Source organism: Cyrtonyx montezumae, unplaced genomic scaffold (assembly GCF_038088225.1).
Source record: "Cyrtonyx montezumae isolate F1298 unplaced genomic scaffold, pur_monq_1.0 scaffold_24, whole genome shotgun sequence".
Classification (NCBI taxonomy): domain Eukaryota; kingdom Metazoa; phylum Chordata; class Aves; order Galliformes; family Odontophoridae; genus Cyrtonyx; species Cyrtonyx montezumae.
The window spans coordinates 10,139,727-10,157,232 of NW_027071981.1; the positions used below are offsets into that span (position 1 = coordinate 10,139,727).

At 36.4% G+C, this 17,506-nt stretch overlaps 1 protein-coding gene across 15 annotated transcripts in view; it reads right to left on the reverse strand.

Moving 5' to 3' along the window:
• Positions 1–17,506, reverse strand: part of NRXN1 (neurexin 1) — a 625,130-nt gene that overhangs the window by 293,604 nt on the left and 314,020 nt on the right. The window lies entirely within an intron of this gene.

Consider the following 17,506-nt stretch of genomic DNA (forward strand, 5'->3'; position numbering starts at 1 on the left):
ATGACAAGTTGTACCTTTTCTCACACATGTTCTTGTAGTCTGCTCATACACTCACACTCCTGATTTGCCTCTGTCCCTCCCACAATTATGCTTTGGTAATAATATGAAATATGGACTTCATGCAAAGCAGTTTATGGGACTTAATGAAAATAGCTATCTGCCTGTTCCTCTACTTGAGTCACTACATTACCGTAGCTACAGAATGTCATCATTCAAAATTAAGCAAAAATAATTTGTTCCTGCCAAAGAATGCTTCTGCACGTTCTCTGTACATTCTCTCACAGATATCCCCATACCTCAGTCACATGTTACTCCTGATTTGTCCATTCCACAACCCTAAAACATGACCCTAGGTCATGTTTGTTATCCTTAAATGTGGGTAGATTATAATAGTTTTACATCAGCAGCCTTCACAAGTGGTTGAAATTCTGAGTACCTAGAATGTTGCAATGGAATATGGTGAACCTGTGATCTATAACTGTGCAGGACTCAGCAACAAAGGATTAAATCTATCTTTTTGTGGAATCTTTAAAAACCAATAAAACCGAGCAACTATGACACAAAATCTCCACATGAGCAGAAAATATACTTGTGTGGATAATTTTATTTTCCTTGTGTAAAGTAGCAACTCTCTCCAGGTGTCTATAAGCGTTACATTTTCTTTATATTATTGGAAAGCCAGACAAGATTAAGGAAGGAAAAAAAAAAACCAACAACTGTGGAGCACATGAAAAGGATTTAGCCCTACTTAGCAATGCCAATACAGACTCACAGAAAATGGAAAATAATTCTTTTCTGCAGAACACAGAGTTAGAAAAATGCTTCAAGCTACAGGTTGTTCAAAGAGAACTTTTACTTATGTAAACAATTATGTGAGCAATTCTGCTTCATAGAGTTTAAAAGCTGAGTCATGAGGAGTCTATAGAACACAGTGATGATGGTTCCAGATGAAAGTTTCCTTTAGAGGAAAAGCCTCTATGAGGAACCTCAGTGACACAAAGCAGTGTGTCAGGCATTTGGAAAGGCTGTAGCTGAAATGCTGGTCAGGATTATACTCTGATATTAGATGCTTCAGGAACAAATATAAACTACTGTTTAAAACCCACAAAGAATTGGAAGCACCTGTTTTCTTGCAGTTAATATTCCAATTTATCACTTTCTCTTTCCATATGGTTATTACAGGAACTTTCATAATGCCTGGCTAAAGATAATTCCGTGAGTTGAATTCTCTAAATCTGAAGGCTTTACATACACTGAAATTAGTTCTGAAGATATTAACTCGTTGACTGATTTATTCTAAACAAGGACATCCTTTCTTTTTCTCCAGATGTTTAGAGTATTTGAGAAAGGTTTTTAAATGAGCCTTTTAAAATATCACATTATATTTTTTGAAGCTTTACTATGTTGTCTAATGAGAGGAAGAACAGTGATTAATTGTAGGTTGCTGTCTTGCATTCCAAAACAGCAATTTTCCAATTTAGATCTGTTGTATATTTTTGTAAGAGTGCAATTTATATTCTCCCTCCTGTGACTTTCCAAGTTAAGACACAATTTAGATTTAATTCCACAATATTAGAATTGAGGAAAATGAAGCTCTTTCTATTAAATATTCAAGCAAAGGATGTGCTTCAGGCGTAGCATAAATCATGCTTGTCAGATCCTTCAAAGGAATCACTCTGTACAGTTACCTTGTCTATTATTTAGAAAGTACAGACATTAAACAAGATAATTCAGCAGTAGTGTATCTGATTCACATATGGCTGTTTCTCCTTAATCTGGGGCTTTGAAAAGGACAATCTATTTTCAATTTAACTTCAAAACTGTTACATTTTAGTTTGATTACTTCATAATTGTAGTGCATGTGCATATTTAGAGCCTTTTGGGCTTCCTCACTAAGATGATCCAGTGGGCTGATGATAACTAATGAACCATGTCAATGGAGTGGTGCTGAACTATTAAATTCAAGTCATAACTCACCATGAAATTACTGATGCTTTAGGTTAGCCCTGTCTTGTTCTAAACATTCTTTCCTACTGGAAATTTTCTATGATACCTGAAGAGTAATTCACAAAAGACAATCAAGAATAAGGAATACATATGGCAGTGTGGATTTGTTTCAGAATTCTTAAATCTTAAGTATATTTTTAATATATTTTTGATAACGTTAATTCAAAACTCTGTGTCAGGACCCTTCATATGATCCTTCATGACTAAAAACTGTTGATGATCCACTTTTCCAAAGCAATTTATTTCAGCATAAACGTTTGTTTTCAAGTGATTTATAGCAAGAAACATCACGTTTTATATGGCAGATGGAAAGCTGAACTCCTGATTAGAAAGAAAATAGTGTTTAGTGAAATCCAGTTGAAAAAACTAGGAATTGAAATATACATCTAAGGTTTAATGTTCTCAAAGGTTTAGAAGATTATTATTTTGATTTTTAAGCCACTTATTATAAACTGAAACAGGAATTTGCAAAAACAGAAAAATCCCCCAAAAAGGTGGGAAAAAGTGCAAGAAAATGAAGGAATTGTTTTGCAGAGGATAAAGTCAATCACTGCAAAAATAGAGATTGGGATAAGAAATGGCAGTAAAAATTTACTGAGGAGGAAAAGTGAGAATAATTTTATTTACCAGCTGAAAGGTTTGATTCAGAAAATACCGTGGAGTGTGCACTGAAAGTACGTATGACAGATAATCTTAAGTAACAATAATTATTGCAATTGTCCAAGAATTACCATTCAATTATTCGCTATAAGAACTAAAGATTTAAAACTTTCTGTAGCATTAAAAACTTCTTACGGCATTCAATTAACTTCAGCTTTGACAACACCATAGTCTGAAACATGCAATTTCAGTTAGTGACCCTTGAGTGAATCTGCCTCATGATAGCAGCATATAGGTGTCAACATACGGCTGAAGCTGGACCATTCAGCTTACATGGCAACACACCTAAATATAGGTCTGACTTATACGCCTAGACACCTACAGAGCTTAACAATAACCTCATCATTTTTTATTTTTTTTAAAGTTAACTGAATTTATTCACACAAATTGCAGTTGCACCTTTGACTCAGACTCAAATCCATTCATTTTCACCTCACTCAGGTGATACCTCTGACTCTAAGTTGGAGATATTTGGGCAGTAAGGCTGGACTATTTGCTGATAAAGAATTGATTTTAAGATCACAGCCAGAGGGCTGTGGTCAAAGGCTCTATGTCCAGGTAAAGGATGGTGATAAGAGCTGTCCCTCAGTGGGTCCATCTTGGGACCTGCACTCTTCAATATATTTATCAAATACATAGATAAAAGAGTGGGAACGAGTGCACCCTCAGCAAGTTTGCCAATGACACTAAGATGAGCAATGTAGCTGATACTATAGAAAGAAGGGATGCCATCCAATGTGATCCAAACAGTCATCAAAATTGGGCCTGCAGGAACCTAATGAGATTCAGGATGTTGTGCTTGGGTCAGAGCAATCCTAGATATGTGCAGACTGGGAGAAAATACTGAGAGAAACTCTAAAGTGAAGGAATAGGGAGTCTTCAGTGGATGAAAGCTGGACATGAACTAGCAGTGTATGCTTATAGCCCAGTAGGCCAACAGTACCCTGGGCTCCATCAGAAGAGGAGTGTCCAGCAGAGCAGGGGAAGGAACTGTCCCTTTCTACTCCTCTGTTGTGTGTCCCCATCTGAAGTAGCACATCCAGGCCTGGGGTCACCAGCACAAGAACATGGAGTTATTGGAGTAGGTCGAGCAGCAGCTAAAACATTTTCAGAGGGCTGGAGCACCTCTCCTCAAAGACAGGTTGAGGGAATCTGGCTTATTTAGTTTGGAGAAGAAAAGACTTAAGGAAGACTACATTGAAGCCATCCAGTACTTGAAAGGAGTTTATAAACAGGAGAGGAACTGTTTTTTTTTTCCATGGCCTTATAGCAATAGGACAAGAGGGAATGGCTTTAAAATAAAAGAGGGGAGATTTAAGTTACATGTTAGAAGCATTCTTATTTTTTTACTCAGTGCATGGTGAGACACTGAAGTTTCCTAAAGCTGTGGATGCCCCATTCCTAGAGATGCTCAATGCCAGGATGGACGGGGCCCTGGGCAGCCTGAGCTGGTGGGTGGCAGCCCTGCCCACGGACAGGGGGTTGGAAATAGTCTTAAAGGTCCCTTCAAACCCAAACCATTCTATGATTCTATTAGTTTAGCTGAAGAAAAATGAGTCTAAAGATAAATTAAATAACATAAGTAGTATTATCATGAATATTTAAATATGCATTATTAAAATCACAAGGAATTAGGTTCCTCTGGATATCTCACTAGGAAACAATAAGCATGTTTAAATTCTGAAGTTTATTTATTGTTTCATACACACACCTCCCTCCCCCCATTCATGAATAAAGGAAGGCCTGAAGTGATTTCTGTGCCCATTTGGAATGATTCATTTATTTTATTATTTCCTAAATCCTAAGATGACTTTTCCTGTGGCTTACAAGATTATTCCTAAAGAGTAAAGCTTTTGTTTTGAAAACATCAAATTGCACCAGATAGTAAATGTTTCAAATTTAATTCCAAGCTCAGTTCTGTTGTCTAGTGCCTCAATATATATCTTCAAGATTGTATGCATTTCCAAAATGCTGCTAAACACTACATATTTTCTGAACTTCTAATTTGGTGCTGTCATTTTCTCCAGTGCAAAAATGAAGCAATTTCGTTTAAGCCACGAAAAAGAAAAAAAAAAAGCACACATACATAAATCTTGTAGTCACTGAATCCTTTTTTTGAACACATCCCTTTGTGATAAAGCCTGTATCATGAGCTCATGGGATAATCATTTGTTAAAATACTTGTACTCTGTCCTTTGCCAAAAGCTACTAATGTCACTAAACTAGTCCATTAGTTATTCCATGAAGAAAACATCAATTCTTGCACCTCTCTGTATCAATGATATGCATCTATGGGATATTATGAACCTGATTCATCTGTAGTAAATGCACAGACTGGTTTAGAAAAAGATAGACTGAAATGAGGTAAGGAATTATCTAGAAAATTTGCTTCAACCTTGTTTTAATTTTCAAAGAAGTGGGCATGTATATTTTACATTATAAATAAATTGCCTAACCCTCAGCAACCATTAGCCAAATAGCAACATCCCTCTGGCAGAAGTTTTATGGCTTACTGTTTGCCAAGGTGTTATAGCACCAAGGCATTGACATCTATATGTCCTCACCGCTATTCTAGGCAACATTGGTGAGAATTATCTTTCTCTCTTCAGCTTGACAAATAGAACACAACAACAAAAACCTATACACACTGGAAAAACTATTAATAATGACTAATCAAAAAGAATACTGAAATAGGTGTCTGATGGTTGATGAAATAAGAAAACTTAAAATTGAGAAGACCATGGACGATTTCCTGATAGAAAGCAACAGAATATAGATCACAGTGGCAGTTCTGTGCATCATTTCTGTTCTAAAATCATTAAATAATGAATTTTCCACTGGCTATTGCTTTGCAAACTAATTTTTGTTCGACACTGTGGGTTTCTTTATTATAAAAGTCCTCATGCAGAAGGATCAAGTTCAATCCTGCTTGGTACTTTCTGGAAAAACCATAATTCAAAATGTCTGCAAAAAGAGGTAAACACAGGACATCTTAGTCAAATAGAAAAGCAAACTTCAAAAATGGCACAGCATTTTTTCCCTAAAAACCAGTCCCTACCTATATATACCCACCTGCATTAACAGACAGCTAGAAGAATATGTTTGCTTGTTTTTTTCATTTACACATTGTGCTTTTCATCTACGCAAGAGATATATACTCATACATATGGGTGTGTCAGTTCACAGCCTAAACGGACAGCCTCCTCATATCTTTGCATAACCAGTCTGGTCTTCCACAGCACTGCATTCAGAACTTTAACAACTTAAGAATCTGCCACAGTGTGCAGAACTTCCCTAGCAACTACTGAAGGAAAAAGCATTTTTTTTCTTGTACGTGCTACAGCTTTATATCATTAATGAAAGAATGTGAGAGAACAATCTTGCTATTGTATATCAAACAAGCCTACTGTCTGCTCCTTCGTGTGTTTGGATATTAATAAATTCTGAAGTAATAGGTAACTAAGAAAACTGTGAAGAAAATTTCACTGCTTTCTGACCTCAAGGACTTTCTTGATAGCAATAATTAGCTTTAAAATATTCCTCAGGGATCTTGAGATTCAACACTTGACTACAATGGCTTCTGTACTGCACATGACAGTCATTCAGGACAACTGGGAGACTGGTCCCTGAACAGCTACAACCTACTTTTTGTTTCAATTTGATCAACAGAGTGGTTGCCAGCAAATTCTAACTTATATATTAGCATAAATATATGGAGATCTGAAAGCACTGCTATATACAGAACATGTAAATTATTTACATCTAGTCAACCCAAGTGACTGCAGATACTGTAAGAAGCACAGCTGCTGCTGGTGCTAGAACCTTGAAGCTGTTTCGAGTGTGAATATTCATCATTACACTCCTGAAAGACTGTAGGGGAAAACATAGTCAATAAAAGTATATTCTGTGTTTTATAATCAGTAAACAACCCAAGCACAATAGTATGTGGAGGATATAGAGCAGCTGCTCTTTCCAAATGAATGCTTAATTGTGAAATATTTAGACCTCAGCACTATGGTTTCCTTAATAATAACTGTTCCAGTTAGGGTAGATTGGATGCCCTTGTGCTTTTTTTAGATTTTCTGAGTTTCTTCTTTTCACTCACATGGTACCACTGGGTTTAAAGCAAACACTCCTGTAACAGGAGATGCATATAACAACTTAACAATAATGACCTGCATTTCTACAATGCTTCTTATCCCAGAGCATCTGCAGACTCAATGATTATAGAGTAAGTGGGAATTTACCACTGATAGGCCATAGTATACTTACTATACTATACTTGGTATACTTAATACACTATATATATAGTATACAGTGGCAAAAGCCACTTACTTCTTAGATTGATGCAGAAACCCATAATATATACACCACCACCTGGCTCTTCACTTTGATACAGAAGAATTGTTTTCCAAAAACACTAACCTCAGCAAAGTGTACTCCTGAGTGCAGTCATAGTGCACTTAAAACTGAACATCCATGTTACCTAGGAAGAGTAGTCAAGAACTGGATCTAATGTAAACGTGTCTGGAGACAAGATTTCCCTGCACAGCTGCAATACAGTGATTATGCACAGACAGATTCCTAAATCAATGTGTACTCATGATAGGGATGCTATCTAGCAACATGCATTTGATTTCATGCAGCAGTTGGCAGAATCTGCCCTATAATGAAAAATTCTTGCTCTCAGAACTTACTGTTTCTTTTAAACATCAAAAAGTTTCTGCATACATAAGTACAGTGGCCACAGTTCTACAGTTTTTATTATCTCTGTTCTTGTCCAGCTCCTGATAGCACCCAGAAAAGGCAGATTTATCTATTTGAATAATACTGATTCTGTCCTTAGTGACAAATACAAGCAGATTTATCAGTGAAACATAACAAGAAAGATAATTCTTACAGTTCCCAATGCCTTATAAAATTTTTACAGAGATTTCAGTATTATTTTAAAGTATTATTACTCCCCAAAACAACTGTTACTTTCAGAAAATTCACTGAAGCCTTTAAGCAATGTTTTATAGACCTGAGTGACTGCCTACATATCCCACAGACAAATAAAAAAAAAAAAAAAAAAGTTATACCAGGGTTCATATCCTATTACTATTTTGAAAAGAAAAAAATGGCAATATAACTTCAAGTATCGCAGTGATTAAGGATTTTTGCATTGATAAAAGAGAATGAGATTCCTTGATATTCTAACATATGGAACTTAGAATGTGTCATATATAGTGCTAACTACTGTATGGATCTTCCCAGCAAAAAAATGCTAACTGCACTGCAAGTAAATGTTGATATTCAACACGAGAAAGCTGGAATGAAGTGTTTGAACATCTAAAGATGATCTGATCTCCAAGGATAACTGCCTTCCAGCTGTTTTTTGTTTTGTTTTAATTAGATTACCAAATTTAATTTATATGGAATCAACAGGGATCAACTTACAAGGGACTCTGACAGTCACCAGGAGTGACACTGAAAGACAAATGGCTGTTTATCATGAAATACCCATTTTCAAAGGAATGGATATTTAATGATCATCACTTAGTACTACTGACCAGCCTGAATACAACTTTATGGTCACATCTCCAGGCTCATAAACGGAGGGAACCAGCATACCTACAAGGGTTAGGAAAGAAAAACTGTATCCAAAGCTGTGATTTCTCAGTGCTTGACACTACTTTTATATTCTATCAAGTTACACTTTACTTTCCACCCAAATTGTTTGCAGAGAGTAACTGAAGGAAACAGATATAAAACAAGACAGAAAGGGAAAAATAAAACCAACAAGAAATAAGTCACAAAATCAAACTAAGTATCCTGGATAAAGTCCTAGTTTTCTTGTACTTGAGAAATACCTCAAGTAAACTTCCATACTTAAGGATTCTAAACAGTGAAAAGTCATATTTCCTTTCCTTTTCTATGGATAAGTCAGTGTCACCAAGATCTTCTGCAGTCAACAAAACCACTTTTCTCTTCATCATAACGATAGGATTTTTTGTCTGGTACTATTCATTCTACACTAGACATATTTTCCAACTACAGTTTCTGACCTGCACTACAAATAAAGCTACATTCACAGTCATCCAGAAATGTGTTAACAGCATGACAGGCTTCATGAGCAGCAAGTTTTATATGATACTGAAGTACAATGCTAGATGTTCTGATAGATATTTAATGCTATGTCATTCCATTTATATTTATTTAGGTAGTGAAAGGATCCAGTATTATAGATTATTTTTAAATTATTAGAGCACATCCAAACCTTTTCTGTTTTTAAAGTTTTGTATCATAAAATGTAACAGGGGAATTAAAAATTAATAAATAATAGAATGGTCTTGCCTTGATGAAGAAATGCATGGTAGCACTCATTTTTCTTTGCTTTTATTTTAAAGAGAATAGATGCTCCAAGGCATAGGTATCATAAGGAAATTGCTGAATAAAAACGAGAAAGACCACCAGGCTGTATCTTCTGTAATGAATTTTATGGGAGCAATTGAGGTCATTCACATTTTCTATCCTCACAGTTACAATACCATTCTGGGGGATTGGGGAGGGGGTTTAAAACATTTCACAGAATCTCAGAATTGTAGGGGTTGGAAGGGACCTCTAGAGACCATAGAGTACAACACCCTTGCCAAAACAGCTCCCTAGACCAGGCTGAACAGGTAGGCAACCAGGCAGGTCTTGAGTGTCTACAGCAAAGGAGACTCCACCACCTCTCTGTGCAGCCTGTGCCAGTGCTCCATCACTGCACTGTGAAGAAGCTCCCATGCGCATTTGTGCAGAAATTCCTATGCTTCAGTTTGTGGTCATTTCCCCCTGTCCTATCACCACACACAGCTGAGAAGAGCCCAGCCTCGTCCCTTTGCCTCCTGCCCCTTACATATTTATAGACGTGGATCAGATCCCCTCTGAGTCTTCTTTTTACAAGGCTGAGCAGCCCCAGGTCTCTCAGCCTTTCCTCATAAGGGAGGTGTTCCACACCCTTTGTCATCTTTGTAGCCCCTCCACTGGTCTCTTTTGAGGAAATTTGTGTTTTCCTCAGAAAATAAGTCCTGAGGACTAGAATACTTCTGTATAATGTGAAATCTTACACAGAGTTTGTTTTAAACTCTGGCAATAATGTTTCTGAATACTTGATGTTTACCTAAAGAGCCCAGGCATTCCATATTTGGGTAAACTAATAAGGCTGTTTTTACACACAACCAAACAAAGTCAGAGCTACATTTGTTTCCTGAACATTGTCAAAAGAATATAAATTCACCTCTACAGGCATTACCTATTTGTCAATCTCAATGAAGGGTAATTTCTTCAAAAATATGATTTTAACTACTATAACTTCTTTCATTAATATAAAGCAAGTATTTAATCATAACAGACAGTTAATCTGTTCTTTCATTCTTGCTTTTTTTCCTCTTTTGTCTTAGCCTTGTGTTTATTGTTTTAGCATTTTCTCTTACTGAATTACATCTTTTAGCTACCTATTCCTTATCAGCCACCATCCTTTCATTATCTACCGTTTCTTTAATCTTACTTCTTACTGTTTCTTCTCTCTCCTTTTCTTTCCACCTTTCCTTCCTTGCTTTCTCTTCTTCATAGATGTTTCTGTCTAATTTGTTCTGTTGAGACTTTCTCTGCAGGATTTACAAGTCCTTATTTTCAGCCAGATGTTCTAAGCATATGCTGAGTTGCCTTGTGAATCATGGCTTTACAGATACTCAAATTCTCACTCTTAACATTCCTTTGGCATAGATGTGATTATGGAGAAACAAAAGCTGACCAATGTAAAAGAGTCTGTGAAGTAGTTTAACCAAGCCTGTTATCATTTTGTTTACAAAAATCACAGTTAAATAGGAAAACAATAAAACAAAGGAAGACAGTCCTGTTACAACATACAGAGTTAATCTCAGTCAGAAGTATATGAAATGCAGAGTCAAAATGCACTAGAGAGCCAGGGCACAAATGCCATGTATATGTAGTGTCAGAAGATAGCTCTAGAAGTGACTGTGATCAGGATCTAGTCAGCATGACATGTAACTTCGTTAGAAAATTTGTTTAGAGTTAACTATCACTACAGACAGAACTTGTTTACATAGAAGACAGAAAGGAAGTCAAGTAGTCTTTGTGCATTTGAAGGCTTAATCACTGAGAATAAAGTAAATAATAGTAAATAAGGTGTCATTGATTTCTATTAAGGTAGGCACAAGAAATAAAACTCAAATGCTACACAATGAGAGAAAAATTAATAAAACACATCTAAAGCATCTGCGAGGTATGTGGAATACAAACTTATACTGGGCATTCTAGCTGTTTACATCCACATCAATTTATAAATTCTCTCTAAAGGGAAGAAAGCTAGTAGAGGCTTAATTCTGCCTCTTAATGATGAAAATTGGGACTTTTCAGAAGCAAATTTTCATGAGTTAAGAGAATCTTGAAAAAAAATCTTCAAAAGCTTACAATCAAGTATGCAATGAGTTTAAAAAATTCAAGATGAAGGGAATTTATCTAGATCCCTCTGAAAGGCCTCTTATCCCTTGAAAGAGTCAAAAGCACCCTCCAGTTAAGTATCATCAAGAAACTTGCTAAGAATGCATTTCACTTTTGCATCCAGACCACTGATTAAAGTGTTGAATAGGATTGCCACTAGAGCTGAGCACTAGGTAACACTGCTGTTGATCACACACCAGTCAGATGTAGACCCATCCTCTGTGACCCTCTGAGCTCTGCCATTAAGCCAGTTCATCATCTGTTATAGCTAGTTCAACTCACAATTGGACAGTTAGTCTGGAAGGATGCTGTGAGGTAAGGCATCAAAGGTCTTAACAAAATCCCAAAAAGACTACAGCTACTATCTCCCCTTCATCATAAAAGAAAAACAAATTACCAAGGTAGGATTTTCCTTTTATGAACTCATACTGACTATGCCTGATAATAGCTTTGATCTTTAAATGCCTTTCAGTACCCCTCAGGACAGCCTTCTCTGCAAATCTTTCCAGGCACTGATATTAAACTAACAGGTCTGTGGTTGCCTGAGTCTTCTCTCATACCCTTTTTGTAGATGGATAGAACATCGGCTGGCATCCAGTCAGCAGGAATCTCCTTGGACTCCCAAGACCTTTGGTCTTGCTATTTATTGCTGCCAATTTGCACAGTCATTTAAGAAACAAGTCGTTTGGGTGCTCTGTTTAAAAACATTCCTTAAAATAATAAGCAAATAAATGAAGATAATGATGGAAGATGGGTTATAAAACAGGTTGGTTGAATCTCTCTGGAGCAAATAAAATGAACTTGATAAAAAAATAGAAATACACACAAACAAGAGAAGTCTTCCAAGAAGCGGCCCTAATTTGATGGTTAAGATTAATGAAAACTCAGTGGTGAAATAAATGTTTACACCTTTGAGATGAGGAATTGTACATTTCTGCTTAGGTTACACTGACAAGCGCACTGAAGTGAATAAAGCTTATCAAGATCACCTGAAAGAATTGGGGAGCTAAAGTTCCTTGGAGCAGAACGTCAAACATGAATAATCTGCTCATTATGCTACTTGTGCAGGTAGGATTTGCTACCTAGAAGTAGTATGCCATATGAGTTACTTATCACCAAACTCTTACAGTGTATAGTGAGTTACAGTGCTGTTCAATTAGGACATATGTGTTCAAGCTCTGAATGGTCTCCAAATTTGCTGGCTCTAGTCTTGACTGTTAAGGTGATAATTTCTCAGCCCAATCAAGCTGCTAATTGACAACCTGGATAGAAAGCACAGGAAAGCCATACCATAAAGTAAAACAGAACAGGCAATCCAAATACCTTCCAAATATAATCCTTCTGTAGGATTAGCTTTTTGTTTCCCCAATATATATTTTTTCTATGAAAATGTTGTTTCAGTAAAAAGTTTTATTGTTTTTACACTTAGAAGTCCCTCATGGCCACGTCCAACTTTAGCCATGGTACTTTCTTGATGTTTTCCCTAAATGGCTAATTCTTTGAGTTAACAAATGATTTTGATTAGTTTGAATGATAGCAATAGTTGTCTCACATTTCTTACATAGGGTTGTTTTCCCATTTGTCTTCTCCCACCTCAATAAAGGAAACAAAGATTAAAAATTTCAGCTTCATGCTTTTTCATTTCCACTAAAATTGCTTCATATGAATACAGCAGACCTTGAGAGTCATACTTCAGATCTTTACATTAATATTTTTAAGAAAGCCACAAGTAAAGAAGAATGTATTTATTTTCTCCAGGGTGCATGAATATCATCTGATTTCTTTAATATCTTAATTTAAATAGTTGGGCATGTATCTAATAAGGACTCCTTAGAGAGAAATTTGCACAACTTCTCAGATGTGGCAAGAGCAGGAAAAGAGATCACGTAGTTGTATAAACGCTACTATGGCACATGCCTGGGAATACACAGCACAAGCTATCTGCTCTGTACTGTCAAAACTGAAGCACTTTGGGATACATTCAGAAAAAAGGATTTTAAGTTTGCTGTAGAGTGCTTTAACTCAGGTACTGCTGAAGGCCCCCCATTTGCAGTTATAGCCTGCCTTTTCACTTCAACCTTCCACCTACTCATCCTCAGGCTAGACTATGAATAAGGCTTCACTTGGTCTCCCAGTTGCTCTTATCCTTGCAGCCTTGCACTGGTGCACTTTGAATCACTTTTCTGTCATGCTCTCTGAGATAGTGATTCTTTTTGATATCTAACTTATACTGTTTCTTCTTTGTCCCCTTGCCCTGATGCCTTGTAGCTTCAGTTTCTAGTCCTGTACCAATTCCAATCATTACTCCATCCTCCTGCAACCTTCCAAACTGTTGAGCCTATGTTTGAATCAAGAAAGTAAATAATTATTGTAGTATCTGCTAAACATACCTGAAAAATAACAGGTGTGTATGGTGTTTAACAGTCAATTAACATTCAACACTTACATAATAATTAATAAAATTTCAATTGAAGTCAAAATTCTAATTCGGTCATTAAACAGACACCACCCAGAAGGCTGAGTGAGTACTGATGAAAAATATGATCTTACTGAAGGAAAAAAATGGACACATCATCGTCAACATTATTGTGATTTCCTGCTGTCCTGGACAGAATGCACAGGAGAAAATGTTCACCCACTGCTTCTCTTCCCAGCTGGCCATTGGAGTTTTCCCTTTCTCTCTCTCCTCTTAAGGTAACATAGAAGTGTATGTACATCATCAGATACAGGCTCCACGAATAAAGCTTTGTGACTGTCAGGCTGCCTCAATTTTCTCTGTGCAACAAGTACGATTTGTGGAACAGCGAACCCCTCAGGCACCCAAGAACCTTTTCTTCTCATTTTTTTATACCATCCACTAAAGCACGTTCATTATTTCTTCTTCTTTATCTGCTACTTAAGAGCTATTGACTATTTCATGTCCTTTGCAGAGTGAACCTAGGAGGTCTGAAAAGATTTATACTACAGCAATATATTCAGGTGGGTGCCATCCACATCTTTCCCTGAGTTCCAAACCCCAGAATAAACAGAGCAGTAATGAAATCAGAATACACTGTGGCAATAAGTACTGCCCCAACAGAATGCTATAGGACAACATAAGAACAAATCACCTTATTTCAGTATTTGTATGATCAGGATCTCATAAGTTTTCTGCCATTTGTAGAATTTGCCCTCTTTGGCAACTTCTAAGATAGGAAAATTTGCCTTTTTGTGGCAATGACCATCTAGGGTGAGTAATTTGGTTGATAACGCTTCTGAAAAACAACCAGCCAGTCAAGAAAATTCATTCTTTTTTTTAAAAGCAGGGGCATTCTTCTCTCCTAGGCTGTTTTCAAACTTACTACCTCAAATTTTAACAGTTAGGTCCAAAAGATATTGAAAACAAAGGCAGCGGAATGTGGGGATTTTGCTTAGCTGATTGTGTTGGTTTTTTTTTAACTAACTGAAAGAGAGGAAAGATAAAAAAGATAAAAAAAAAAAAGGAAAATCAGTTATTCTTCCTATCATGCAAGCATGGGAAACAATGCTCCACAGGTCACGAGACTTAAATTACAGAGGTTAAGGGCTGGTTTCAGTAACCTCACATCAGAACACCTCTGCACTTTTCAATTTCTATTCTTCCTTCACTTTACAGAAGGCTCCCTGAGAGCAGTGGCATCCCTTGATCTCCCAAAATATTTGTTCTGGGTAGGCACTCCATGTATATAGCCATTTTTTGTTCACCTCCAAGCATCCTACTGCTTGGTTTTTGTTGTTTCCTATTCTTTTTTTAGACAAATACGCAAACAAATTTATCAGGGAGTGTTGTGATAGAAAAGAGTAACAGTTAAACTAGAGGAGAGTAGATTTAGATTAGATATTAAGGATAAATTCTTTCCTATGAGACTAGCTGGGCTGTGGAACAGATTGCTCAAAGAAGCTGTGGATTCCTCGTCCCTGGAATTGTTTAAGGCCAGGCTGGACGGGGCTTTGAGAAACCTGAGCTGGTGGGAAGTGTCTGCTTGTGGCAGGTGAACTAGAACTAGACCACTTTAAGGTGACTTCCATAGCAAACTATTGTACACTTCTATGATTCCATGCCCTTTCTAAACAGCTCCAGCTTTTCCATTTATCACCAAAACATTTAAGTCTAAGCAATTTCTCCATCTTTAATGATAGCATAGTAAGGCTTAAATTTGTTCCTGATAACCATATCTACTGAATTCTATGCAAAATGAATTTTCAGTGCAAAGTACTGTTTAATGAAAACAGCATTTAATTAAAATATCTAGAACTTTTGTAGCTAAAGTAAATCATCAACTTCTGTTATGTTAGAAGCTGAAAATGGGGATTATTGGAAGTTGTAAACAAGGATTAAACAATGAGAAGATCTCCTGTTATTTTGATAAAGACTGCAAACCACAGCTGTGCTCCCCCTACCAGATATGAAATTAGAACAACTAAGCCTATACACTCTCTTCTTACGTACATCACTGCTTAAGAAACAAAAGCTGGCACAAAAGTAAATGTTAATACAGATTTTAAATCTCAGTATTTCCAAATATGCCTCAACCACTCAGATGCCAATCTCTCATCAGAAGAACTGGTACCTGGACAGTAGTGAAGAGAGGATGAGATGGATCACAAGTTTATTCTAACGTGGTAGTATCGGGACTGATTATAATGCAGAAATAGAAAATGAGAAAAAAATCATATACTGTTAAATAGAGGATGTTCTGACAGCTTTACTTTGCTACATAAAAGCAAAATTAAAAAGTTCTATCCTGAGATACCACAAATTACTCTCAGCACTCTTACAGGACTTTAAAAAATTAGGACAAAAGATATTAATTACATAAAGTATGACTGTTTACTTCACATCATAGCGCACATTCTCACAGCCAGAAATGTTGAACAAAGCTTGCTGGATGTGAAAACTACATTCTCATCCCTGCACTTCCACATGGGAATGCATCCACTTTCAACGTAATACTAAAATATCAATAGAAACTACCACTCTAAGAGTCGCCTTCCTCCAAAATGGTGATTAAAATAGTTTTTCATTAACCTTGTAAACGGGAAGCTTCTCAGATGAGCAATACAGACATAGATTCAAAGTGTGAAACAATAAAAAGAGACAGAAGTTGTATACTCCAAATTGAAATGGAGTTGCAACTTTTTGCATGAGACTTCTGTAGATCTCCAAAAGGCATAAAAGTGACCCAATATTTTTAAATGGTTGAATGGTTCTTTTCTCATCTTGGATTTCCAGGACCTTGAAATTTTTTTACAAGATACACTTCCATCCACCCTCTATTTGTTTCTAATGGTCTTTCCACAAAGTGCTACCCCACTGCCTCTTTTTCTTTTAATTTAACTGTTTTTAAAATTCTTACCCAACAGTACCATTATAGAAGATAAATGACTAATGATCAATTTTTAAAAGATTACAGGGCTTAAATCTTCAAGACAGGACACAGTAGCATGTAGTATGTAATTTTATCTGTGAGACTCCTATTTTCTATCATTAAACTACACTATATAAAAGAAAAAAGTACGCTGTAAGAATAGTTATTTCATCAGATGAAATACTCAGGGATTCTTAAGGAGAGAAAAGAGAACGCAATCACACACTGTAAGTTTTTAACTGTGCAGGAAAAACAAACCCAAACCCTTTTAGAATATCTTTTTAGTTATCGAGTGGTATTTGTAGAATGCCCGAATGCATACAGGCACAAGCTTCCTAATGATTAGCACAGTTTCATTGGCAGGCTTGGCTGCAGAATCACAAAGCAAACATAAATTGCAGCAAATTAGCAGAAGATTTTTTTTTTCTTTAAAGAAAGAAACTTTAATGGATGTTTTGCCTGAGGAGCTTGTTTCTAAGTCTTCTCAATAGATGAGAATGCACTGCCAGGATTCACAGAGGCATATAGTAACTTTAATAACGGCCTCATGCCATACCATGGTTTAAACAGCTATACAGCAGATCCAAATTCAGACACAAGCTCTACACATTCAAATCTGGAAACCCTGAGACATATCAGGGCAATGAAAGCCTTGGTCTCATTAGTTGCTGATAGTACTCACAGCAGCCGAGAAATATAGCTGCCTATTTAGAAATCCATCTTGCTTCCAATGTATTTAACTCACCCTTTATCAATAATTTAAATCAAAGCACAATTTGGTCCATAAAGAAGATAATTCAAATTTGCCAAAGGGAAAAGTAAATTGGGAAATACTCTAAAAATAAGATAAAACTGAAGAAAATGCAATATCAGGGTGATTTTTCTTTTTTTTTTTAACTACCTTTGATTGATCACTGTTTTCAACTCTCCTAATTTAAGCTGATGGAGTGAAACAAGAGCTACAT